General features: G+C 49.3%; 2 non-coding genes and 2 pseudogenes across 2 annotated transcripts; all 4 read left to right on the forward strand.

Annotated features, from left to right (window-relative positions):
- Positions 1-1,468: 1,468 nt before the first annotated feature.
- On the forward strand, positions 1,469-1,644 carry LOC139531054 (U2 spliceosomal RNA; annotated as a pseudogene).
- A 319-nt stretch (positions 1,645-1,963) lies between these two features.
- Positions 1,964-2,080, forward strand: LOC139531152 (U5 spliceosomal RNA). Its single transcript, XR_011666259.1, has one exon. It is a non-coding gene; the product is annotated as a U5 spliceosomal RNA (small nuclear RNA).
- A 19,871-nt stretch (positions 2,081-21,951) lies between these two features.
- On the forward strand, positions 21,952-22,132 carry LOC139531052 (U2 spliceosomal RNA; annotated as a pseudogene).
- Positions 22,133-22,455: 323 nt separating this feature from the next.
- Positions 22,456-22,572, forward strand: LOC139531153 (U5 spliceosomal RNA). Its single transcript, XR_011666260.1, has one exon. It is a non-coding gene; the product is annotated as a U5 spliceosomal RNA (small nuclear RNA).
- Positions 22,573-24,695: the final 2,123 nt, after the last annotated feature.

A 24,695-nucleotide genomic window follows, 5' to 3' on the forward strand; every position in this document is an offset into this window, starting at 1 on the left:
TATGGCCTATGGCCATATCCAAGCCTCGTGCAAAGCTCAGAAATGCAGATACTGTGGATCTGGTGAGCACGAGGCGAGGAGCTGTGTGGGTGTGGCTCAGTAGCACACCTGTGGCGGGACTGCCCCGCTAGGCAGAGGTCATACGCGTCTGCAGCTGGGGGGGGGGGGGGGCGAGAGCAGGGGATGGGGGTAGAAGAGGAGAGGAGCAGGAAGAAGGTGGTGGCAGAGGAGGAGGAACTGTACCGAAGGAGCCAGAAAGAGAAGAGGAGGAAGAGGAGAAGAGGGCCGGGACAGAAGGAGAGGTGGCTGGGACAGAAGGACTGCTGGTCGAGATGGAAGGGGAGGTGGTCGGGACAGAGGGAGAGAAGGGGAAGGAAGTAGAAGTGGAGGAATTGGACATGGGACAGAAAAAGGAACTCCTTGGAATGTTGAGGAAGAGGATAGAGGTGAAGGACTGGAGGGCGGGGGAATTTGAGAGTGTGAAGATGGAGTTTGAGAAGGAGATTAGGGAGAAGGATTTGGCTGGGGAGCAGGAGGGTAGGGCTGGGAAAGAAGGAAAGGTGGTCGGGACAGAAAGAGAGGCGGCTGGGGAAGAAGAAGAGGAGGTTGAGATGGAGGGAGAGATGGTTGGGACAAAAGGGAAGGAGGGAAAAGGAGGGAAAATGAGGGAAAAGGAGGGAAAAGGAAGGAGAAGGGGAGAAAGGAGGAGGAGGGAGGGGAGAAACTAGATAGGATATTAGAGAGGAGGGAGGAGGAGGAAAGAATAATATTTGGGAAAATGACAGTATTGGTGAGGGAGAGAGGGCTGATAAAAGGGGGAATGGAGGGAAGGGACCAGGTGTTTAATGGTTTCCTGAAGGAGGTTGAGGCGATGGGGGAAGGGGAATTTAAGAGGGAGCTAAAAAAAATATGAAAAAGAATTTGGAGAGAAGATGAGGGAGAACGGTTTGTACAGGGAGAAGGATAGGATAGAGGAGAGAAAAAACCTCTTGGTGGCACTGCAAAAGAAAAAGAAGAAGAAAAAGGTGGAACCTATAGATAGCGGGAGGAGGAGGGAGAGAGAAGTGGCAGGACCTTCGTGGGCTCCCTCTCCTTCTTCTTCTTTCACACCTCTGGAGGAGCTGGACCTCCCGGTGATGGCACTGGGCTGGGCGATGGAGGGAGGCACAGGTTACCTGTATGGGGACGTGGGGTCCCCGGTCAGTAGTCTGGGTGAGGAGATGGACATGAGTGTGGGGCAGGCGCCGGGAGATGGACTTGGGTGATTTTTTGATTGGGAATGGGGTGTTTAGGTGTAGTTTATAGGTGAGAGGGGGAGGGAAGATACTCCCCGGATTATTGTTTTTGGTTTTGGATATTGTTTAGTAGGTTTTGAGGAGGATTTTTTGTTGTTGTTGATGTTTAGAGAAGATATATAATTTAAAATTATGTAAGATTGGAATATTTTGTTTGGATTTGAAGGTAATAAATATATTTTATAAAAAAAAAAAATCTGTTCTTATCAGTTTAATATCTGATACGTCCCCCATCGGGGGACTACATATTAAATGGATTTTTCGAACAGGGAGTCGGAAATGGGGCTTGCTCCGTCCGCTCCACGCATCGACCCGGTATTGCAGTACCTCCGGGAACGGTGCAACACATTTCTCCCGTTGTCAAGGAAAGAAAATACACAAAGCTGTGTAAACAGCTGGCAGAGGAAGAAAAGGAAAGAAAAAACATCCAAAGTGAAAGTAGGGCGAAGCGCTCTTCGTGGGTTCCCCCGTTTCCCGCCATTTTACTTTAAAAAAAATAAAAAATAAATAAAAACGTTGGTCAGGATAGTGAGTGAGTGGGTCGGTCTGTCGGTCTGTCTGTGACTTTTTACCCACACACAGCCCTGGAAAAGTTGGCAGAGTGGGTTGGGTGACCACCCACCCGCGAGATCCCAGCCTAGTAGTGCACAGAGTGTGTCTCGGGCCCCGACCTCTGGTTTCTCTTCATTACGCACAAGCCTTTCGCCTTTTACTAAAGACTTCCGTGGAGAGGAACACTTATGAGTTCAAAGTATTTTTGGATGGGCTTTGCTTCTGGCAGAGCCCGGTATATCTTGTTTCAAGAGAAATTGACAGAGATGATGATGCCCACCCACCGACGAGACTTTTTGCTCATGCGTTTGACTTCAATCGTGCTGACCGGTGTATTTTTCCACTCCAAGTTGTCGCTAAGGGCAATTGAGTTCAAAGAGCTAGTGACTTAGACGCATTGGCGACTTAAAAAAAAAAAAACACCCGTCTGTCCTGTCTGTCTGTCGCCAGGGAAAGGTGGGTGGGTGGGTGAGGAGGAGCCACCTTTTGCCAAACCGCCAAAGTCTGCCGAGACCCCCGGGCGCCCGGCGGGTGCAGGGGTCCATTTGTGGGTTATCGCTTCTCGGCCTTTTGGCTCAGATCAAGCTTGGTACCGAGGTGCCCCAGAGCTCGCTGAGTCAGAAGGTCGGAGATAAGAGGGCGGTAAAAGGTTTGGTTTTGGAGGGAATAATTTTTTGGTTAAATTTTGTTTTCTACTTTCTTAGTGTAGAGAGCCGGAGCAATACAGAGTGAGCCATTCTCGAGGAAGAGATGGCACGAAAGTCAACATCTAAGTCGATCCCTGGGATTGGAATTGCAAATACAGTGCGTTTTGCATGGAGGGAAAAGGACATGGAGCCGTTGGGGAGGGAGAGTTTTGGGAGGACCCTGCTTATGGGGGTGCTTAAGCTGACGGTAGGAGATGTTTTGTGCCTCCAGGGAAACCCTTTGGAGGGAGCTTTTGATGTCACCTTTTATACGGAGGAAAAGCATGAGGAGATCCTGCAGAAAGTGAGAGAGGTTGAGAAGGCAAGGCCCATGAGTTTCTATGAAGTTACAAGTTTGGCGAAGAACAACTTCAGGGTGGTGACTATTAATATATGTATAACCCACATGTTAAGGACGAGGAGGTGAGGGTTTTTCTTGGCCGATATATGGATAACATTTCATCAGCAAGGCACCTTAAAGACTCCCTTGGTTCTGGAATGGGAGGAGAAGTTATCAGCCGCTCCTGAGGGAAGACTCAAAGGGTCTGGGAGGCTACCTCCATCCCCCAGCTATGTTCTCCCTGGGGGCTGACAGGGGGACGGTATATTATGCCCTTCAGCCTCCTTTTTGCAGGCGATGTATGGCCTATGGCCACATCCTCGCCTCGTGTAGCACAGGGAAGTGCAGATTTTGTGGGTCTGTAGAGCACGAGGCGAAGGACTGTGGTGAGCCTAAGGCGTGCCACGGGTGTGGATCGGTGGCACACCTGTGGAGGGACTGCCCGGCTAGGCAGAGGTCATACGCGTCTGCAGCCGGGGGGGAGCGAGAGCCAAACCGCCAAAGTCTGCCGGCGGGTGCAGGGGTCCATTTGTGGGTTATCGCTTCTCGGCCTTTTGGCTCAGATCAAGCTTGGTACCGAGGTGCCCCAAAGCCCGCTGAGTCAAAAGGTCGAAGGAAGCCCGGAGGGAGGAAAATGTATTGTTTTTTGGTGTTCTGCATTTTTGGAAGATAGTTGGTATGGAAAATATGGAGAAAAGGGAGACTCCGGGGATTGGATTGGCCAACACGGTGCGTTTTGCATGGAGGCATAAGGAGGTTGAGCAAGTCGGGAGAGAGACTTTTGCAAGAACATTACTGATGGGAGCCCTGAAGTTGACGGTGGGGGATGTCCTCTGTTTCCAGGATAACCCGATAGAGAGAGCGCAGGACGTAACATTCTTTACTGAAAAGAAGCATGATGAAATCATGAAGAAGGTGAAGGAACTGAAAGAAGAGAGGCCGATGTGCATGTATGAAGTTACGAGCTTGGCGAAGAATAGTTTCAGGGTGGTGACGGTGACAATGTACAATCCTCATGTAAAGGACGAGGAGGTGAGGGCATTTCTGGGGAGGTTTATGGACAGGGTATCCTCAGCCAAGCTCCTCAGAGACTCCTTGGGTTTCTGGACAGGGAAGAGAGGATTCCAGGCCCTCCTCAGGGAGGATCCAAAGGGACAGGGTGGTTACCTCCATCCTCCGGCAATGTTCTCCCTGGGGGCTGACAGGGGGACGTTGTTTTATGCACGTCAGCCCCCGTTTTGCAGGCGATGTATGGCCTATGGCCACATCTTCGCCTCGTGTAGCACAAGGAGGTGCAGATTTTGTGGGTCTGTAGAGCATGAGGCGAAGGATTGTAGTGAGCCTAAGGCCTAAGGCGTGCCACGGGTGTGGCTCGGTGGTACACAGGATACCCTGTCCAGGCATGTCATGGGTGTGGCTCAGTAGCGCACCTGTGGCGGGACTGCCCGGCTAGGCAGAGGTCATACGCGTCTGCAGCTGGGGGGGGGAGCGAGAGCGGGGGATGGGGGTAGAAGAGGAGAGGAGAAGGAAGAAGGTGGTTGCATAGGGGGAAGAAATTGTTAGGAATTTTGTTAATAAATAGTTAAAACAAATTCTAGCTTTAGATAAAACTATAACTAATTGAACTCTGCATGCCTGGGGAAAAGAGATTTGTGTTGTGGGTCATAAAATAAGCAGAAAGGGTCGTTAAACTATGGTTGAACTGACCCAACTTAGCCCTGAGGTGTTTAGATAAACTTTTTAGGTCTTCCATTATCTTGAGTTGTCTGCTAAAGTGGTAATCAATTATAGTGAGCCTTCAGGATAAATGATTATATGGTGTTTCATGTGAGTGCCCTGTGAGGTTAGAATGAACTTTTGAACCTGTTTTCTATTTGTCAGGACAATGAGACTCATTCTGTAACCTATGACGTCATATCTTGTATATAAACCTGTGTTTATGATCAAATGGCAGCGTGCTCCGAGAATAAACACTATTATCTAATTTTAATAAGACTGTATCCTGTCTATTTTATGTTAATAAGTATCTTACAAATTCTTATAAATAGACAGATTGAATTTAATTAATGAGTATATTAGAGGAATTATTGAATTCCACTAACAATTGGTCCTTCGAGTGGATTTCTTAAATCCACTTAAAATAATAACGAAGCGAATTTCGATGCAAGACGATGTCTGTTGCCTAAATTATATGTTTGAATAATGTATTGGGAATATAGTCGTAATTAAAATTCTGAATCAAGGAAGAGACAGTTGCCTAAATTAAAGAAATTCTAAACCGAAATGTTTTCATTCTTATAGATTGACTGACATATGTTATAATTTTGGCGCTGCGTGTGTTATTTTTAAAGAAATAGGATACATTTCATAAGTGTGAAGAGCAAAGAGAAGAGGAAGTTATAAAGTTTGGTTTTTAAGCTTACGATAGGGGTAGGGAAAAAAGTGGAAATGAGAGGGGTTATATATATTTTTGCCCATTGGGAAAAAGGAATGGAATATGTAAAGTTGACAGTGATTTAGGTGTGAGTAAGGAAGAGAGTTAGTTGCTCTGTAGGCTACTAATTTTCAGAGTAAGTTGTTAGAGGTTCGTTATGGAATAACGTAAAACTGCAACATTACGTTTGATAAACAATAAAGTTATTTAAATTGGTTTGACCGTTGTTCAGGTACACTCTTTTCTGTACTTCTGGCAGTACAATTTTGATTGAGAGATGTTGTAAGTTCTGATTCAACAGATGTGATAAATTAGGTTTGGTTTATCGAACCCGTACTACTGTTGCTGCAGACAGCCAACAATTATTTACAATTCATTGAAAGTCGTTGCGGCTTGGGTCTGGGTTGAGCGCCTGTTGATGACATCACTCACAAGGCACTTTTGTCGCCACGGCAATGATGTTGTGACTGGGGTGTGGCAGAGAAAAGTGTTTGTGACATTTAGAAGGGAAATGCGTCCATTATGGTTTTGAGTCACTTTTCAGAAGTTAATAAACATTTCCAGATACATTTTTAAAAGTAGCTGTAAATCGTCAGGGTAGTTAGGAAAGATGCTAAAAACTAGAAACAGATTCGCTAGGTGGGCATCATTGAGTTATGGTGTTTATTGGACTATATTCACCTGTGTGAAGGGAGATCTGAATGTCTGAATCGTAAAACATAGTAATAATGGATTCTGATGGTTATTGATTATAAACATTGTATTCTGGTGTGTTTAAGTAGGATTCCTTCTTCCGGGACGGATGGAAGTTATCTAAAATATGTAAGTTGAAGGAGCCATGGGAAAATACGTTTTACATTTTTATTAAATACCTGGGATTAAATTACTGATTTCTTACACTGAGAAATGTACGACATTTGCGACAGAGGAAAAAAGTAATACGGTTAGATAATAAATATCAGGTTAATTGCATCTAAGGCTAGCATGTTCACTTAAGTAGGCATATACATGGACGTTGTTTAAAACTTATGATTAATGATTTGAGGTAAATTGGAAATTATCATTAGGTTTGGTTAATAGTTCACTTTTGAGTTTCTGAATCGATGTAGCACAGTGAATGCTAGTTAGGCGCTTTGTGTTTTTCCTGGGAGAGTGCGAGTTTTATTGTCTTCTTGAATGTTTCCTTCGACTATTATCTTGGGGAGAGATTGAGGAGTGAGATTGAGGCCATAAACGACCAAATTGGAAAGGGCCTGAAAGGTTTTTGTTTTTTCATTAAGGTTTGCAAATATACACACATAAAACATTTGTTAGGACTATTTGTTTTACTGCAAAGGAATTTTAAAGGGGCATGCTCATATGGAGTTTTCTGAGTTTTTATTTTCTGAGTTTTAATTACACAAGTGAATTTTTTTGATTTAAAGGATAAAGGGTTCTTTAAAATGTCTAGGAACATGGTATACAGGGGTGGTATAACCTTTGACCTTTATCATGGCTGTCTCTTGAGGTCTGATCAGCTTCAGGGGAGGGCCATGAAGATAATGCATTTGTGGTCATTTGGGATACTAGTTTTGAGGTACATTAATTGGCTATTATTGATTTGGTATTACAACAGGAAAAATCTCCTTTGTCGTCAATAATAAATGAGGGAAGATATGATACATTTAGGTTTGGGCAGGAGATATTTTAAGCCAATATGGCAGGAAAATTCATAAGCATTAAAATTATTTATGAGAATAAATAAGTTTTAGTTCTTAGGAGTGGTAATTTACTGTGGATAAGGTATCCACACTGTAAAACATATATTAATTATTTATGGGACTGAGTTTAATGTTATTATTTAATAAAAAACAGTGGACTCCTGGGGGAGAGAGCTTATTAGTAAAGAAGGGATGTGATATGGTTACCATTTGTTTTGGCCATTAGAAGATTTTTATTTAAATAGTATTAAAATTGACAGGGGTATATGGCATATGTGATGATTTAGGATTATTGATAGGTTGATTAAGGTTATGTAAGGACTTTAGAGATTGACACTATAAGACATGTTTTTTTTTTTTTATCCATGATTTTAGACAAAGCCAAAGCAGTGAGGGACTTAGTTAATATTTGGATGGAACACATAGTTGTTATTGACTATTATGTGAAAAGGGCAGACAGAGGGGTCTGCCACGCACTGTTGAGATCTTGAAGGTTTGAGAGCAGAGTGGAGAGGGGGGACCAGGACATGAGCAAGGTAGGCTGTGAAATAAGATGGTGAGAAGAGGGATACGGTTTAAATCAATAAATATATATATATTTAAGAACATATATAAGCAGCACAGATACCTTTTAAAGTAGATAAGTCACTTGACAGAGAATTGGAAAAGGATAGATATGAATGGACGCCCAAGGGAGAATTGGACATGTGGCGAATGAAAGGGGCGTTCCTACATGACAATGTCAGACATAAGGATAATTTACATAAATTTTACCTAAGTCATTGGTTAGGTTAGGCAAGGTTGTTACCTGGCAGAGCCAGGTAACAAAGGGGGGATGGGTAAGTTGTGGTCTAGGATAGGATGTGGCCTATTGGATGATAAACTAATAAATAAAAAAAATCTAGCTAAACAAGCAGATATAGAAATAGAAAGAAGTATTGTTAATTACATGAAAAGGTTGTTTGTTTAACCAAACCTGTATGTCCAAGATTTTATGCACTACAGGTGAATTACAGGTGAAGTCACTCAATCCAGTCCCTGAGGCCTGTTGGGGGGACCATACCAAGGACTCCTGGTAACAGCTAGCTGAAAGAGCTACCCGGATTCATATCACACTGCGGGAGGGTAAGACACATTGACACTGTCGAACAAGCACAGTGTCCGAGAGGAGAACTGGAATTAACAGAATTCCGGGGGCCATCTCTCGGATGAAGATTTCCTTTTCCCGTCATTCCATTCCTGTGTTTGTTCATAGAAGTGAAGGTGTGTCTGGCTTCTTGCTGATGATGTTTTCTCTGGGAGAGGGTGGGGCTTTATAGGTGGGCGGTCCATCCTGAGCTGTCTGGTTGTGGGAGCCATATTCCTGATACACCATGAACCCCAAGAAGGCCAGAGGGTAATATTGACACATAGTTAGACAATGAGGATTTTGTATTAACCAAGCATAAGAGATCACTTGATCTGGATTGACAGGAAGTTAGAGTAGAGATTGGGAAGGATGTCTCTGTGGAGTTCTATGTAGACCAAATGGGGCCTCTGACTCCTTGGAAGTTTAGGACTAAGAGCAGCCATTGTGGAAGGCATCTATGAAAGTTCCTGTGTAGCTCATGGAAACAGGTTATAGCTCACATCATGAGGGCTACATAAATCTACATACCCAGTATGGAAGATGGAGAGTAGTGAAAGTAAGGGTTTCAGTTGACAACCTAGTGCCATTCCGAGTACGAGAAGTTAGAGCAGATGATAGTCAGCCAGAATACAAGCAGAGCCCCAGACAAAGCAGATACTGACCGTAGAGTTGTCCAGAGCCAAGGGCCGATGTGGATGGTTCAGATGAAAGATTTTAAGGAAGTGATTGAGGTGGAAACTGTTATGGGGATTTTAACCTATGGTTAGAATTGTTTCAATATAAAGCCAGATCTGTGGCGAAAGAATAATGCTAGGCATGCCTCAGCAAAATCTCAGTTCATAACCATTTCCTTTCCATTTGATGGAATTGCTACACCCATGGAATGGCCTGTATGATAAAGCGGTTCAAGAGGGCAGGAAGCTGAACTATGACAGTTGCATTGATCTGTGATATGTGTCCCCAGGTGCCGATTACATCCAGATTTTCTCATTCACAGTGACAGGATTTTATGGATCGCTACATAACACACGGATGGGAAGTAGGGGAAGTCAGTACATGCAATAGGACTGAGTATGTTACAACCGAGAAGACAATGAGGGACCTGACTGGCAGATGAAAAGGTTTAGAGTGTGGAGGTATGAAGCTGTGACCTAATCTGCCTACCAATTGGAAAGGTAGTTATGCACTAGTGCAGTTAGGCATGCTCTTTACCCTTACTCAGATCCTATTCAAAGCGAGGAATTAGATCTTAGCAGGATTAGAGTCAAGTATTTTCTAGTGGTCCACTCTCAATAAGAATGTGGACTAGATTAATTATACCAGAGATGTAATGAATGGCTTGGCAGAAAAGAATAGAATCGCGTTAGATATGTTATAGGCAGAAAAGGGTGGGGTTTGTGTGTTATTCGGGTCGATGTGCTGTACGTTTATCCCAAGTAACACAGCTCCGGATGGATCAGTGACCAAGGCCTTGGCAGGTTTAACCACCCTAGCTCACGAGTTGGCAGTGACCTCAGGGGTGGATAATTCTCTGACTAATTGGTTTGACAGTATGTTTGGGAAATGGAAAAATGTCATGATTACTGTGTTATGGGCTACCTTCACCTGTGTGACTGTGTTAGTTTTGTGCGGGTGTGATTTGATTCCGTGTGTGAAAGTTCTCATTTCCAGGAATCTGGAGAAATCAATGACACAACAGATGATGAAGTACGGATCAATTCTAAGCTCTGACCAGTGGAAGGATGAATGTATGGGGCCGGATCTTTTAATTATGAGGAACCGAGATTGGACGAGACTGTATTTGATGTTTAGAGAATTTAGACGGTTACATGTGTAACGCTCTAGGTGTCGGGGTGTTTGTGGAATCAGACGCAGGAACAGCAGAGCTTCAATAGGTTGAGTTTAATACCCAACTCGTACACAAACAATGTCCAAACCGGACTACTGGGTGTCAAATAAACACCTGTCTTCCAACATGAAGACAAAACCAGTACACACACACGAACCACTCCCGAAATCCAAAGAAACAGACGAACAATCCCGCACAAAGAAGCAGTCAGGCTGGCTGACTAATAAAGCCACCCTGATTGCTAATTCCCTCAAACCAGGTGATAACCATAAACACATAAGGAGGGGGAGGAAAAAGAGTCAGTAGCAGCTAGTAGGCCGGTGACGACGACCGCCGAGCGCCACCCGAACGGGAAGGAGAGCCTGCCTCGGTTGAAGTCGTGACAGTACCCCCCCTCTGACGCGCGGCTCCCGCAGCGCGCCGACACCGGCCTCGAGGTCGACCCGGAGGACGAGGCGCAGGGCGCTCCGGATGGAGGCGATGGAAATCCTTTACCATAGATGGATCCAACATGTCCTCCACCGGTACCCAGCACCTCTCCTCCGGACCGTACCCCTCCCAGTCCACGAGGTACTGTAGGCCCCTCGCCCGGCGTCTCGAGTCCAGAATGGCCCGTATCGTGTACGCCGGGGACCCCTCGATGTCCAGAGGGGGAGGAGGGACCTCCGGTACCTCACCGTCCTGCAGGGGACCAGCTACCACCGGCCTGAGGAGAGACACATGAAACGAGGGGTTAATACGATAATAGGAAGGGAGTTTTAATCGATAACACACCTCGTTTATTCTCCTCAGGACTTTGAATGGCCCTACACACTGCGGCCTCAGCTTCCGGCAGGGCAAGCGGAGGGGTAGGTTTCGGGTCGAGAGCCAGACCCTTTCCCCCGGTACAAACACGGGGGCCTCACTGCGGTGGCGGTCAGCGCTCCTCTTCTGCCTTCCAGTAGCTTGTTGAAGGGACTCCCGGACGGCCCTCCAGGTCTCCTTGGAGCGCTGTACCCACTCCTCCACCGCAGGAGCCTCGGTCTGGCTCGGATGCCATGGTGCCAGGACCGGCTGGTACCCCAACACACACTGAAAGGGGGACACATTAGTAGAGGAGTGGCGTAGTGAGTTCTGGGCCATCTCAGCCCAGGGAATGTATCTCGCCCACTCCCCTGGCCGGTCCTGACAATACGACCGCAGAAACCTACCCACCTCCTGGTTCACTCTCTCCACCTGCCCATTACTCTCGGGGTGATACCCGGAAGTCAGGCTGACCGTGACCCCCAGACGCTCCATGAACGCCCTCCACACTCGGGACGTGAACTGGGGGCCCCGATCAGAAACAATATCCTCCGGCACCCCGTAGTGCCGGAAGACGTGAGTGAATAAGGCCTCCGCAGTCTGTAGGGCAGTAGGGATACCGGGCAACGGGAGGAGACGGCAGGACTTAGAAAACCGATCCACAATTACCAGAACCGTAGTGTTTCCCTGAGAGGGAGGCAGATCGGTCAGGAAGTCTACAGACAGATGAGACCATGGCCGTTGTGGAACGGGGAGGGGTTGCAACTTCCCTCGAGGAAGGTGCCTAGGAGCCTTACTCTGAGCGCATACCGAACAGGAGGAGACATAAACCCTAACGTCTCGAGCTAAGGTAGGCCACCAATACCTCCCCCGAAGGCTCCCCACAGTCCTTGTCACCCCAGGGTGACCCGAGGAGGGTAGGACATGAGCCCACCGAATAAGGCGGTCCCGAACACCAAGCGGTACGTACTTACGGCCCGCCGGACACTGAGGAGGCGCGGGTTCCGCCCGTAGCGCCCGCTCGATGTCCGAGTCCACCTCCCATACCACTGGCGCGATCAGCCTCGAGGCGGGGATGATGGGAGTGGGTTCAGTGGTCCTCTCCTCCGTGTCGTAAAGACGGGACAGTGCGTCTGCCTTTACGTTTTTTGAACCGGGTCTATAGGACAACCTGTACCTAAACCGGGTGAAAAACATGGCCCACCTTGCCTGACGTGGGTTCAGTCTCCTAGCTGCCCGAATATACTCCAGATTCTGGTGGTCGGTCCAGATGAGAAAAGGGTGCTTAGCCCCCTCAAGCCAGTGTCTCCACACCTTCAGAGCCCTGACCACCGCTAACAACTCCCGATCCCCCACATCATAGTTACGCTCCGCTGCACTGAGCTTACTAGAGAAGAAAGCGCAGGGGCGGAGTTTTGGTGGCGCACCCGAGCGCTGTGATAGCACGGCACCCACCCCAGCCTCGGAAGCGTCCACCTCCACTATGAATGCTAAAGAGGGATCCGGATGCGCCAACACGGGAGCCTCCGTGAACAGAACCTTCAACCTGTTGAAAGCTCCGTCCGCCGGCGCTGACCACCGCAACCTCACCGGACCCCCCCTCAGCAGTGAGGTAATGGGAGCCGCTACCTGACCAAAACCCCGGATAAATCTCCGGTAGTAGTTGGCAAAACCCAAAAACCGCTGCACCTCTTTTACCGTGGTCGGAGTCGGCCAATTACGCACGGCCTTTATGCGGTCACTCTCCACCACCACCCCCGAGGTGGAAATGCGATAACCCAGGAAGGAGACGGCTTGTTTGGAAAACACACACTTCTCAGCCTTGACGTATAAGTCATGCTCCAGCAGTCTGCCAAGCACTTTGCGCACTAGAGATACATGCGCGGCGTGAGTAGTTGAGTAGATCAGAATGTCATCGATATACACAACTACCCCCTGCCCGTGCAGGTCCCTGAGAATGTCGTCTACAAAGGATTGGAACACGGCTGGAGCATTCTTTAACCCATACGGCATGACGCAGTACTCATAGTGGCCCGATGTGGTACTAAATGCGGTTTTCCACTCGTCTCCCTCCCGAATACGCACCAGGCTGTACGCGCTCCTGAGGTCCAGTTTTGTAAAGAACTGCGCTCCGTGAAATGATTCCACCGCCGAAGCGATGAGAGGTAGCTAAACCCCACCGTGATGGCATTTAGACCTCTATAATCAATACACGGACGCAAACCTCCCTCCTTTTTCTTCACAAAAAAGAAACTCGAGGAGACGGGTGAGATGGAGGGCCGAATGTACCCCTGTCCCAGAGATTCCGTGACATATGTCTCCATAGCCAACGTCTCCTCTTGGGACAAAGGGTACACGTGACTCTTAGGAAGCGCAGCGTTAACCTGGAGATCTATCGCACAATCCCTACCCGGTCGATGTGGTGGTAATTTCGTCGCTTTCTTTTTACAGAAAGCGATTGCCAAATCGGCATACTCGGGGGGAATGCGCACCGTGGAACCCTGGTCTGGACTCTCCACCGACGTGGCACCAATGGAAACTCCCAGACACCTTCCAGAACACTCCTCTGACCACCCCTGGAGAACCCCCTGTCTCCACGAAATATTGGGATTGTGCCGGGCCAGCCAGGGAATACCCAGCACCACTGGAAACGCAGGCGAATCGATAATATATAGACTGATAAGTTCCCTATGATTCCCCTGCGTCACCATGTCCAGGGGAACTGTGGCCTCCCTGACCACCCCTGACCCTAATGGCCGGCTATCTAGGGAGTGCACGGGGAAGGGAGAATCTATCGGCACAAGCGGAACGCCCAACTCTCGGGCGAGTCCGCGATCCATAAAGTTCCCAGCTGCACCTGAATCGACTAGTGCCCTATGCTGAGAAGAGGGGAAAAAATCAAGGAAAAAAATTGAGACAAACATGTGACCGACAGGAGGTTCTGAGTGAGTTTGGTGCTGACTCACCTGGGGTGATCGAGAAGCGTCCCGCCTGACATCTCGACTCCCAGACAGACCCCCCCAGCACCGATCGGCCGTGTGTCCTCTCCGACCACAGTTGGTGCAGGGGAGGCCTCGTCCTCCGATACCCCTAGGCGCGGCCCCTCCCAACTCCATCGGGATGGGAGCCGGGGCGCTGGGTGGTGGAACGCACAGGACCCTCTCCGAACGCCCGCGGGCAGCCAGCAGATTGTCCAGTCGGATGGACATGTCGATGAGCTCATCCAACGACAGAGCGATGTCCCGACACGCTAGCTCCCTACGGGCGTCCTCCCGGAGACTACACCGGTAGTGGTCAATAAGGGCCCTGTCGTTCCACCCTGATCCCGCGGCCAAGGTCCGGAACTCCAGCGCGAAATCCTGTGCGCTCCTCCTCTCCTGCCTTATATGAAATAGTCTCTCACCCGCCGCTCGGCCGTCTGTGGGGTGGTCGAACACGGCACGAAAACGACGGGTAAACTCCGGGTAGTGCTCCTTCACGGAGTCCGGGCCATTCCAGACTGCGTTGGCCCACTCCAGAGCAGGACCCGTTAGGCAGGAGACGAGGACACTCACCCTCTCCGCTCCCGAGGGAGTGGGGCGAACAGTGGCCAGGTATAGCTCCAGTTGGAGTAAAAACCCCTGACAACCTGCCGCTGTTCCATCATAATCCCTCGGGAGCGTAAGACGGAGCGCGCTGGAGCCGGGGGATGGAGAATCCTGGGGAGGGGGAGCCGAAGGTGGAGAGAGGAGCCCACTCCTCTCCCATCGCTCCATTCTCTCCATCATTTGATCCATGGCGGATCCGATCCGATGGAGGACGGTGGTGTGGTGGAGAACCCGTTCCTCCATCGATGGGAGAGGGTTAGCTGCTGCTCCTGCTGACTCCATGAACGGTGCGGGATTCTGTAACGCTCTAGGTGTCGGGGTGTTTGTGGAATCAGACGCAGGAACAGCAGAGCTTCAATAGGTTGAGTTTAATACCCAACTCGTACACAAACAATGTCCAAACCGGACTACTGGGTGTCAAATAAACACCTGTCTTCCAACATGAAGACAAAACCAGTACACACACACGAACCACTCCCGAAATCCAAAGAAAGACGAACAATCCCGCACAAAGAAGCAGTCAGGCTGGCTGACTAATAAAGCCACCCTGATTGCTAATTCCCTCAAACCAGGTGATAACCATAAACACATAAGGAGGGGGAGGAAAAAGAGTCAGTAGCAGCTAGTAGGCCGGTGACGACGACCGCCGAGCGCCACCCGAACGGGAAGGAGAGCCTGCCTCGGTTGAAGTCGTGACAACATGTTTCAATGTATAGACTGTTTCTTTAATGAAGATTGTAACGAAAATCCTAATAGAAGTGTTATAATTCTGATATAAGTTAGAACAGTCATTGATGTTGATGGAGTGTAAATACATATATTGGTTTGGTTTTATTCTTGTATAACATTTATGTTTCTATATGATTTTTGATATGTAGCTATGAATTGTTTTGTTATTTAGGGTGGATTGTTAGGAATTTTGTTAATAAATAGTTAAAACAAATTCTAACTTTAGATAAAACTATAACTAATTGAACTCTGCATGCCTGGGGAAAAGAGATTTGTGTTGTGGGTCATAAAATAAGTAGAAAGGGTCGTTAAACTATGGTTGAACTGACCCAACTTAGCCCTGAGGTGTTTAGATAAACTTTTTAGGTCTTCCATTATCTTGAGTTGTCTGCTAAAGTGGTAATCAATTATAGTGAGCCTTCAGGATAAATGATTATATGGTGTTTCATGTGAGTGCCCTGAGGTTAGAATGAACTTTTGAACCTGTTTTCTATTTGTCAGGACAATGAGACTCATTCTGTAACCTATGACGTCATATCTTGTATATAAACCTGTGTTTATGATCAAATGGCAGCGTGCTCCGAGAATAAACACTATTATCTAATTTTAATAAGACTGTATCCTGTCTATTTTATGTTAATAAGTATCTTACAAATTCTTATAAATAGACAGATTGAATTTAATTAATGAGTATATTAGAGGAATTATTGAATTCCACTAACAGAAATGCACCGAAGGAGCCGGAGAAAGAAGAGGAGAAAGAGGAGAAGAGGGCCGGGACAGAAGGAGAGGTGGCTGGGACAGAGGGAAAGGAGGGGAATGAAGAAGAGGTGGAGGAGTTGGACATGGGACAGAAACAGGTGCTCTTAGGAATGCTGAAGGAGAGGATAAGGGTAAAGGGGCCGGTGAAGTGCTGGAGGGCAGGGGAATATGAGAGGGTGTTGACGGCGTTTGAGAAGGAGATTAGGGAGAAGGGTTTGTCGGGGGAGAAGGATGGTAGGGCCGGGACAGAAGGAAAGGTGGTCAGGACAGAAGGAGAGGGAGCCAGGAGAAAAGGAGAGGTGGCTGGGGCAGAAGATGAGGAGGTTGAGATGGAAGGAGAGGTGGTCGGGACAGAGGGGAAGGAGGCAAAAGGAGAGAAAAGGAAGGAGAAGGGGATAGAGGGGGGGGGGAGAAACCAGATAGGACAGCAGAGGTGAGGGAAGAGGAGATAAAAAGAATAACCCTTGGGAAGGTATTAGAAAGGGCGAGGGAGAGAGGGCCGTTGGTGGGATGGGAGGCAGGGGAATTTGCGAGGGTGCACGCAGATATACAAAAGGAGGTTGGGGAGATGGGGGGAAAGGGAATATGAGTGGGAGCTTAAAAAGTATGATAGACAATTAGGACGCGAGATGAGGGAGAGGGTTTTTTTCAAGGAGACGGATAGGGCAAGGGAGGAAAGTAATGCCTTGGGGCTTGGGTGGGTAGGAGGAGCCACCTTTTGCCAAACCGCCAAAGTCTGCCGAGACCCCCGGGTGCCCGGCGGGTGCAGGGGTCCATTTGTGGGTTATCGCTTCTCGGCCTTTTGGCTCAGATCAAGCTTGGTACCGAGGTGCCCCAAAGCCCGCTGAGTCAAAAGGTCGAAGGAAGCCCGGAGGGAGGAATTTTTTTTGTTTTGACAATTTTCATTTTTGGATTTTTGCTTGTTTTTTATTATTTTGCTTTTGTCTGGAGGAAAGCGGGAGGAGAGGAGAGGATTTTTGAGTGCGTCATTCTCCTTGCAGAGATGGCGCAGAGGTCGTCGAATGGGTCGGTCCCGGGGATCGGACTTGCAAATACCCTGCTTTTTGCGTGGAGGGAAAAGGATGTGGAGCCATTTGGAAGGGAGACGTTTGGGAGAACAATCCTTATTGGAATACTGAAGCTGACAGTAAAAGACATGTTTTGCCTGCAAGGCAACTCTCTGGATGGGACATTTGATGTGGCCTTCTACACCGAGAACAAGCACGATGAGATGCTAAAAAAAGTGAGAGCTGTGGGAGATACAAGGCCAATGGGCCTGTATGAGGTGAAGAGCCTGGCGAGGAACAGTTTTCGGGTTGTAACCGTCAATATGTACAACCCCTACGTTAAGGATGAAGAGGTGAGGGCCTTTCTGGGGGGATATATGGATAATGTCTCCTCAGTAAGGCACCTCAAGGATTCTTTGGGCTTTTGGAACGGGAGGAGAAGCTTCCAGGCCCTCCTCAGAGAGGACCCTAAGGGAATTGGTGGGTACCTTCATCCCCCAGCTATGTTCTCCCTTGGGGCTGACAGGGGGACATTGTACTATGCACGTCAGCCCCCATTTTGCAGGCGCTGTATGGCCTATGGACACATCCTGGCCTCGTGCAGTAATAGAAGATGTAGATTTTGTGGATCTGGCGAGCACGAGGCCAAGGACTGTGACGAGCCGAAGGCTTGCCACGGGTGTGGATCTAAAGAGCACCTGTGGCGGGAGTGCCCGGCTCGTCAGCGGTCATACGCGTCGGCGGCTGGAGGGGGAGCAAGAGCAGGGGATGGAGGAAGAAGAGGAGGGGAAGGAAGGCCATCTCAGGCCCAGAGTGTGGGCCCATATGGTAAGGATGAACGGAAAGAAGAGGAAGGAGGGACAGAAGGAGGAGGAAAGGCAAGAGAAGAATCGGGAGCAGAAGAATGAAAGGAGGCGAAAGGAAGAAAGGGAGTGGAAGAAAAAGAAAGAGCAACAATGGAGGGAGAGGTGGTGGAGGAGGTGTCGGTGGTGGGGCCTGTGGAGGGGGAAGAGGGGGAGCAGGGGTGGGGGGATAGCCTGTTGAGTATCATAGAAGTAAGGGAGGAAATGGAGGAGGAGCGAAGGGAAAAGGAGCGTGGTGTCTCCCAGTTACCTCAGACATTAAAGAAGAAAGGTAAGAGGAGGGGGAGCTCGATAGGCAGTGAGAAGGAGAGGGGTGGTGGAGGTGGAGGCTAAGCGAGTGATGGGGGACACCTTGGTCACGCTGTTTTCCTCAGCCCCTTGTCCTATGGCGGAGAGTGAGTCAAGGGAGGGGGCTCAGGGGTTTTCATCTGGGGGGGAATCTCAAATTATGTTTGGGGAGATGGGATCCCCTATACTCAGCCCAGAAGGCTACAGGGAGGGAAGTTGGGAGGGTGATGGGGGGGAAACCAGGAGGCAGGGCACTCCAAATCCTAATACACTGCCTGCATCCTGGGAGATGGAGGGCGGGGGGGCGTCAGGAGAGGAGAGGACGTCCCTGCCGAATGAAATGGAGCAGGGGAGCATCGGGTGAGTCTCCTGCTTTTTTTTGTTGGTTTGTTTTTTTTGGTTGAGATGTTGTTTTATTAACGAATATGTCTGTTAATTTGTTTAGTTTAAATGTAAGGGGTTTGAGGGATTTTGTTAAGAGGAGGGCGGTTTTTAGTTTTTTGGAAGGGGTGGGTTTTGATGTTTGTTTTTTACAGGAGGTTCACCTGAGGGATGTTGATAGGTTTAGGAGTGGGATAAGGGGGAGTCAGTTTGGGGTATAGGTGGGGTTCATTCAACGGGGGTGGGGATTTTGTTTGGGAATAGGGAAGTAAAATTAGAGGGTACTTTTGTTGTGATGCAGGGGAGGGTTTTGAGGGTGGATATCACTTTTAGGGATAGTAGGTATAGGTTAGTGGTGGTGTATGGGCCACAGGTGGCGGCAGACAGGAGGGAGATGGTGGACTGTCTGACGCCCCTGTGTGTTACAAATAGGCACTTGGTGATAGGGGGAGATTTTAATATAGATTTAGGGGTAGGAGGGGATAGTAGTGCAGGGGCCATCACCGGGCTAATGGCTTGCCATGGTCTGGTTGATGGTGGCCTGCACACTACTCCGACAATGGCCGGTCCTACATGGCGCAACTCCAGGGGGGTTGCGCTGAGGCTCGACTATATTTTTGTATCCAGGTCTTTGGGTCAGTTGTCTGGGCGGCTGGTGCCTGTTTTCTTTTCGGATCACGACGGGGTGCTCCTGCAGGTGGGGTCGCCAGTCTGCCTCTTCAGTAGGGGGTACTGGAAATTAGATCGTGATCTACTGGATGAGCAAGCTTTTGTCAATGCCGTTACAGGGGTGTTTCGGGGGCTTGAAGGCCTCCGGTCCATGTGCGAGGGGGTGTTAGAGTGGTGGGATGTAGTAAAGGTAAGGATTAGGGCCTTTATTATAGGATATAATAAGAGGAAAAAAAGGGAGGAAAGGAGGGAGGTGGATCGTATCCAAAGGTTAATCGAACTCGAGTATGAGGCAGGCAACCTCGGCGGGTCGATTGACTGGGAGAGATACACAGCCCTGAAGGCGCAGCTCAGGGAGCTGCAGGAGCAGAAGGCTCGAGCTTTCCTGGAGCGTGCACATAGTGGCTTTTTAGAACACAACGAGACTTGTTCCGCCATGTTCTTTAAGTCAGTTAAGAGCAGACAGAGTAGGAAGATAATGTATGGGGTTAGGGAAGAAAATGGGAGTGTAGTGAATAAACCAGAGGAAATGGTCAGGGTGACAACTGACCATTTCCGAGGGTTTTTTAAAGAAAGGGATGTAGATGTAGAGCAGGGAAATGTGTTTTTAGAACACTTGTCCCGGCGATTGCCGGAGGACGTTAGAGAAGCGATGGAGGCTCAGATCTCCCTCGAAGAGGTTGAGAGCGCCCTCAGGAGGATGGGAAAAGGGAAGGTGCCTGGGATGGATGGACTACCGGCCGAGTTTTACCTCAAGTTTTGGGGTATACTTGGACCGGTGGTACTAGAAGTCTTGAAGGCCATCCTTGAGACGGGTGTCCCGGGGGGATCAATGGTAGTCGGTGTGCTGTCACTTCTTTACAAGAAGGGGGACGCAACAGACCTTGGCAACTGGCGGCCATTGACCATGCTGTGTGTAGATTATAAGCTGCTTGCAAAGGTCTTAGCGGACCGTTTGCGCACAGCCCTTCCCTACGTCGTCCACGAGGATCAGACGTGCGGGGTAGAGGGACGCTCTATTAGATGGAACCTACAGTTGATCAGGGACTCCATCGCTTGGGTTGAAGATAGAGGGCTGCCTTTAATGGTAGCAGCGCTAGATCAGGCGAAAGCCTTTGATCGCGTGAATAGATCGTTTCTATTCAGGGCATTAGGTAGACTAGGATTTGGGGGGAAGTTTATAGGATGGATCCGTACTTTATATGTAGGAGCGGGGTGCCGAGTAAGTGTAAACAGTCACTTGGGTGACGTTTTTGACATCTCGTCTGGAGTCAGGCAGGGGTGTCCGCTCTCGGCACTCCTTTTCGTTCTGTACATGGAGCCTCTGGGGGCTGCCATTAGGGCAGACACAGGGGTGGAGGGCTTGTTGATCCCTGGAAGTGGCGGGCTGCGTGTTAAGATGACGCAGTACGCCGACGACACTTCCTTGCTGTTGTGCAAGGACTCGTGCCTGACAAGGTCCCTTGCCATTATTGGGGATTTCACCCGAGCATCGGGAGCGGTTCTTAACCATGCAGTCTTCCGTTAAGTATTTCGGAGATGGCGCGGTAGGACGGATGTGCCTGGGGGGTTGTCTCTCTGTAACGGGGCCCTGAAGATTCTCGGGGTCCATTTTGAGACCTCCGGCTCAGCGACGCTGAACTGGAACAGGGGTATCGCAGTGGTACAGAGGAAGCTAGCGATGTGGAGGGCTAGGTCTTTGTCCTTTTTAGGCAAGGTCTTGGTTCTCAAGGTGGATGTATTGCCGTCTCTTTTGTATTTGGCGTACATCTACCCATTGCCGGCTTGTCTGAGGAGGCCTCTAGTGAGGCTCGTGTTTCAGTTCATGTGGGGTGGCAGGTACGAGTGGGTCGCCAGGGCACGCATGCTCTGTCCCATCGGGGAGGGAGGTAGGGGGGTACCACATTTCCCCCTCAAGCTGGATGCATTGTTTGTTTCGTTCTTGTTGACGGAGCTTGCTCATCCAGTGATACACCCATCCGGTTATCTCCTGCGGGTGTTCTTCTCGTATCAGGCGAGAAGCGTAATGGTGTGGTCTAACACGGGTCCTCGGGCGGAACAGCTGCCGTGGCACTTTGGCCATGCGGCCAGGTGGCTGCGTGCGCACCCCGAGGTTGAAGTCGCCCGAGTAGGTTTAGACCACAGGCACCTGTACGAGGAGGTCAGACGGGCAGGGAGTATCTCGGAAGTGGTCTGGGAGGGAGTACAGGCGCGGGGTCTGGACAACAGGCTCAAGGACCTGAATTGGTTGAGCCTCCACAAGTGCTTGCCGGTACGTTCTATTATGTATCGGCATAGTTTGGCGCGATCCCCCACCTGTCCAAGATCTGCTTGTGGCAGAGAGGAGACTGTGCGCCATGCTTTTTGGGACTGTGCCTTTGCCGGAGTAGTTTGGGCTAAGGCACGGGTGTTGTTAGGTAGGGTAAGAGGTGATTTTGTATTAACATGGGCAAGATTAGAGAGAGGTGTAGGGAGAGCGAGGGGGACGGATAGGGATAGATTTCTGCTCTGGCTTCTCATGAGTCTCTTTAAACGGGGGCTGTGGGAAGCCAGGCAGAATTTGGTAAAGACAGGGAAAGATTGGGGGGTGGAAGGGATAGTGAGGAGGGTGGAAGGAGATTTAAGGGGGAGGATGAAGAGGAAGTGGGGGCAGCATGCTGCTCAGGAGAGGTGGAAAGGGGGTTTATGGCTGGGATTAATTTAGGTATGTAAGGGTATAGATTAGGGACAGGGAGATAGGGAAAGGTATTGGTTAGGTATGACGGGGAGGGATGATGCTCCCCTGAGGGTTTTTGTTTGTTGATTCATTTTGTAAATAGATTTAAAATAATGCCATTATTTGATTTTGATTGCTAAAATATGATTTTGTAAAAATGAAATGGTATTTAACGTAATAAATTATTTTTTTCTAAAAAAGAAAAAAAATCTGTTCTTATCAGTTTAATATCTGATACGTCCCCCATCGGGGGACTACATATTAAATGGATTTTTCGAACAGGGAGTCGGAAATGGGGCTTGCTCCGTCCGCTCCACGCATCGACCCGGTATTGCAGTACCTCCGGGAACGGTGCAACACATTTCTCCCGTTGTCAAGGAAAGAAAGTACACAAAGCCAGTGTAAACAGTTGGCAGAAGAAGAAAAGGAAAGAAAAAAGAAAAAACATCCAAAGTGAAAGTAGGGCGAAGCGCTCTTCGTGGGTTCCCCCGTTTCCCGCCATTTTACTTTAAAAAAAAGTTGGTCAGGATAGTGAGTGAGTGAGAGAGTTAGTCTGTCGGTCTGTCTGACTTTTTACCCACACACAGCCCTGGAAAAGTTGGCAGAGTGGGTTGGGTGGCCACCCGCGAGCTCCCGGCCTAGAGTGCACAGAGTGTGTCTCGGGCCCCGACCTCTGACTTCCATACGACTCTGGTTTCTCTTCATTACGCACAAGCCTTTCGCCTTTTACTAAAGACTTCCGTGGAGGGGAACACTCACGAGTTCCACGTATTTTTGGATGGGCTTTGCTTCTGGCAGAGCCCGGTATATCTTGTTTCAAGAGAAATTGACAGAGATGATGATGCCCACCCACCGACGAGACTTTTTGCTCATGCGTTTGACTTCAATCGTGCTGACCGGTGTATTTTTCCACTCCAAGTTGTCGCTAAGGGCAATTGAGCTCAAAGAGCTAGTGACTTAAAGACGCATTGGCGACTTAAAAAAAAAAAAAAACACCCGCATGTCTGTCTGTCTGTCGCCAGGGAAAGGTTGGGTGGGTGGGGAGGAGGAGCCACCTTTTGCCAAACCCTGCCGAGACCCCCGGATGCCCGGCGGTAGCAGGGGTCCATTTGTGGGTTATCGCTTCTCGGCCTTTTGGCTCAGATCAATCTTGGTACTGAGGTGCCCCAGAGCCCGCTGAGTCAAAAGCCGAAGGCCGGAGGGCGTAAGAGGGTGTAAGAGGGATATCCAGTTCTTTTCCCCAGTAAGAACGTGGATTACGGGGTTTTCCTTGAGGAGATGGCCAACAACAGCAGCGCAGGGTCGGTCCCCAGGACTGGACTAAAGAATACTATTCGTTTCGCTTGGAAGAAGGAAGAAGATACACGATTGCCAAGAGATACCTTTGGAAGAACTGTTTTGATGGGTGCCCTGAAAGTCAAAGTCCCGGAGGTGATGTGTCTGCAGGGAAATGCTATGGAGGAAGCATATGACGTGACTTTTCATACAGAAGGTATGTGCGATATTATAATGGACAGAGCCAAAGCGGCTGCTGGAGAGAGGCCCTTGTCTTTTTTTAATGTTACTTGTCTGTCTATGACCAATTTCAGGACCATTAATGTACAATCCTCACGTAACGGATATTGCCATAAGGGGACCGTTTTTGTGATGTAACGTCGGGGGCAAGATATGTGAAGGACTCTTTGGGGTTCTGGAATGGCCGCCGTCAGTTCCAGGTACTCCTTAGGCCAGATCAGGGAGGTTTTGACAGTTTCCTCCATCCCCCGGCGTTTTTTTCACTGGGCTCAGACAGGGGGATGCTGTTCTACACCCGTCAACCCCCTTTTTGTAAAAAGTGTAGGGAGTATGGGCACGTCACGGCTGCCTGCAGTACGGGGAGGTGCCGTTTTTGCAAATCGGCGGAGCATGAGGCAAAGGACTGTCACGGGTGTGGTAGTAAGCTGCACCTGTTCCGGGACTGCCCGTCTCGTCGGCAGTCATATGCCGAGGCAGCGGCAGGAAGGAAGGAAGGAAGGAAGGAGTTTCTGTGGGGGAACAACGGAAGAGAAAGGACCCTGGTTCTAGGGTGAAGGACCCAGAGAGGAAGGAGCAGGAGAGACCATCCTCACCAACGCCCACTACAAGTGCCAGGAAGGAGGTGGAATCGGGCCGTCGGTGAAAGGAGGTGAGGGGTCAGATGTCCAGCAGCCGGAGGAGAGGGCAGGTGGCGGATTGGAGGAGATGGGCTCATCGCTTGATAAGGCGGAGGGGCTTGGGGCCCTGGCAGAGATGGTGGATAACCTTCCAGGGTTGGGGTTAAGGGCAGGGGAGTGGGCCTCAGAATCCGAAGCGCTGCTCATGCCCGGGCAGGATGAAAAGGAACTGTCAGTCGGGGGGGCAATACCGGAGCCGGAGCAGCAACACAAAGTCGGCAAGAAAAAGAGGAATAAGCGGAAGGATGAGGGGCAGATTGAGGTGGGAGGCTTGGGGGAGAGGGCGGGCAAGCGTCCGATGGGGGAAAAATACTTTGCCGCTGAAGTGGCTCCCCAGGAATCGCAGGACTCTTCCCTCCCTTTACCCCTAGTGGAAATGGACATGACGCTTTCCACTCTCTCTCTGCCTCCTGGGGATGGAGGGTCGCAGGGCTGTTCAGGGAAGCCGGAAACCTCCATCCCCAACCCTTTCCCGGCGTCATGGGCAGATGACATAGAGGAAGGGGGAAACAGGGTGTCTGTAGTTGGGTGCGAGCAGAGGGCCTCAACTGAGGAAGACCTGTATTCATCGGACAAGGGGATCACTTTTGCATCCCTGACGGAGGACATGGAGCAGGGGAGCATCGGGTGAGCCTCCTGTTTTTGTTTTTGTTATGAGTAGTTTTGTTTGATGTTTTCATTATGGATAAAATTACTTTTGTTAGTTTAAATGTAAGGGGGTTGAGGGCTAGGG

The sequence above is a fragment of the Salvelinus alpinus genome, chromosome 9, assembly GCF_045679555.1.
Source record: "Salvelinus alpinus chromosome 9, SLU_Salpinus.1, whole genome shotgun sequence".
Classification (NCBI taxonomy): domain Eukaryota; kingdom Metazoa; phylum Chordata; class Actinopteri; order Salmoniformes; family Salmonidae; genus Salvelinus; species Salvelinus alpinus.